We start from the raw sequence: 2631 nt of genomic DNA, 5'->3' as shown, positions 1-2631 counted from the left end.
TGAATATCATCTGCGTACTCCAGCAGCCGTAGATTTTATAGAAGATTGTAGCTCCTCTTTTCAGCCCTGCAGCTCGTAATATTATCTCCAGCTATAGATTGAAAACGTCACACGATGGGGAGTCTCCTAGTCTGAAACCTTGCCTACTATCGAACGGCTCGGAGAGGTCTTTCCCGATCCTTAAGAAGTTTTTGGTACCTATGTACATATCGGCTTCTAAGATTTAAGGTAGGCAGGAATTGGAAAAGTCGCTCTCCGGAATACTGATGGAATCGTCTATCGAATTAAAAAAATTTAAGAGTTTTTACCTTTTTACTGATTTTTCGAGAAATCAAATAAAAAAAATTTAAAATTTAGTACATTAGGAAGAAGATAGTTAGTTCATTTCATGTCTCACAAATTTTAAATTAGAGTTTGATTTAGTTGTAGTAAAATACTCATGATATTGGTTTATGTATAAATCAATATATGTTACCTGGTCTACGAAAAGGGAAAAGGGAGCTAACGTGCGAAAACTAGTTTTCTGGGAAACAGCTGTTAAAAATAAACAACTCGTTAATCAACTAAAAAGTGAAAATTGATTTTTTGACATCTAAGCCCCCTTTCCGTAGACCAGGTCAGATATTATATTTCAATCCACTAAGTGAGTTCATAGCTCCTATAAGAACCTTATGCATTTTCCATACCATTGTTATTATTCTTATTTCTACTTGAACAAGTTTTGACTGCATTTCGAACAAACACCGTTACAATCATATTTTTCCATTAACTTTTAGCTGTGCAAATCTCTGCTAATATATTTTCTAGCCACTATTAGCACACAACTGGTGTTGCAAGCTGTTTTAATCCTTTTTATAGAATTCCATTATGAATCTATTAGGGGAGGCTGATGAAGCTTTCTTGAATAATTGTACTACATATACGGCGTTCATCTACGGGCTTCTGTTGAATAAGTAATTGATCAAAAATATATATTCTTGGATTTCCAGCGGACCATGAGCGAAAAATCCTAAAACTACATTTTTAAATTTGCTTGAATGATTAACCACTAAACCACTAAAATTTAGGGTAAAATAATTTTTTTTAAAAACCACTTCCCCCCATTTTTTCATTTCCTACTTATTTGAGGCTATAGGTCATTGTACGGACAATATCTTCTGGTAGACAATTTTTTTCAGGTTTTATCCATCAAGAAGGCCAAAATCACTATACCAGTGGAAATCGGACTTATTTCATTACTAACGAAATTTCATTAGAAAAATTAGTTTTCTGCAGCTCTATAAAACATGAAAAATGGTGGAGTGACTAAGAGATCCCCAACTAACTCGGTAGATCCTCAGTGTGAGCTCACCCTAAAGGTATGTCTTGTGTAAGCTCTTAAGGTTAATGCATTGTCGCAAGTTTAGAGTCTTTATTAAATACATATGGAATAATATATGAGCAAAAGTGGCAATAATGGCAACGACGCACCGACTCACCGCCACCGCTCTGCCACTTAACCACTAAGTGCTTTGCACCCGCATTTAGTGAAGTGCATCAACCATATATGAAATGCTAAAACGAAACCGAAAGAAAAAATGCGAAAATGCAAAATGTCAACAAGCTCAATAATGAATTTAATGCATTTCCGTGCTGTTTATGACTTTTAGAAATGGCCCTTTGAAAGAAAACGATACTATTGCGCATAAGTAAGCTGGTGAGCATGCGAGATATGCTGAGCGAGTCAGAGGCAATAACCTGCTTTGTTCTAATGCAGTCGTTGGAAATTTAATACGTTTTAAAAGAGAAATTAAATTGCTAATACAAATAAATGCACAAGTAGATATATATACTTGTATATATATATATATATACACGAATAAATACAAAAAGCTGTATGAATTTCCTGCAAGTGATGGCCTTTGTCCTTCCGACGTAATTACTATTTATATTATGATTTGCATTTCTTCCTTTTTCATAATTACATACATACATATAAACCGTTATGTGTGCACTAGCTCGCATTCGCATTGTTAACAAGACTTTAATGAAATATAATATCATATTTTATTTTGCGAAAGTAATACTGCGCGCTCAGCGCCACCAGCTGTGCTTTGCATAGCTGCTTACACACACACACATGCACACAGTTTGGGCTTACAAGGATACAAATTGTACGCTGAGCGCACATCACCAGCACTGGCAGCCATACAAGCCTCGCACATGCCGCCGCCTCCGGCCTTAAGTCAGCTCTGTGCTTTTGTCAACCAGCATTGCGGCGGCAACCACTTGAGAATCTGTTCGCAACTTTTATTTTATTAGGTTCACATTAAAAGCTGAAAGCTGCTTCCAAAATATGTGTGTGTGTGCTTGTGTGGCACGCCACAGCGGGGCGCCTCAATATTTAACCACATTTAGCATATCCTTATTTAGGGTAATTACTTGTGCAATTTTCATTGTTGTCGGCAAAAGTTAATGATATCATCATCAAAATCAGTTGCAGCAGCGGCATGGAAGATAAGACAAGAAAACAAGAGCCAGAGCCAGCAACTAGTTTGTGTTGCAAATGCGGTTAGTGATGGTGTGCGCTTGACAGCGAAGCTGTGGCAAAGATTTTCAATATTTAGTAATGCACTTAATTAAAACATTTTA

This window comes from Bactrocera tryoni, chromosome 3 (genome assembly GCF_016617805.1).
Source record: "Bactrocera tryoni isolate S06 chromosome 3, CSIRO_BtryS06_freeze2, whole genome shotgun sequence".
Taxonomy (NCBI): domain Eukaryota; kingdom Metazoa; phylum Arthropoda; class Insecta; order Diptera; family Tephritidae; genus Bactrocera; species Bactrocera tryoni.
This window is presented reverse-complemented; position numbering follows the sequence as displayed.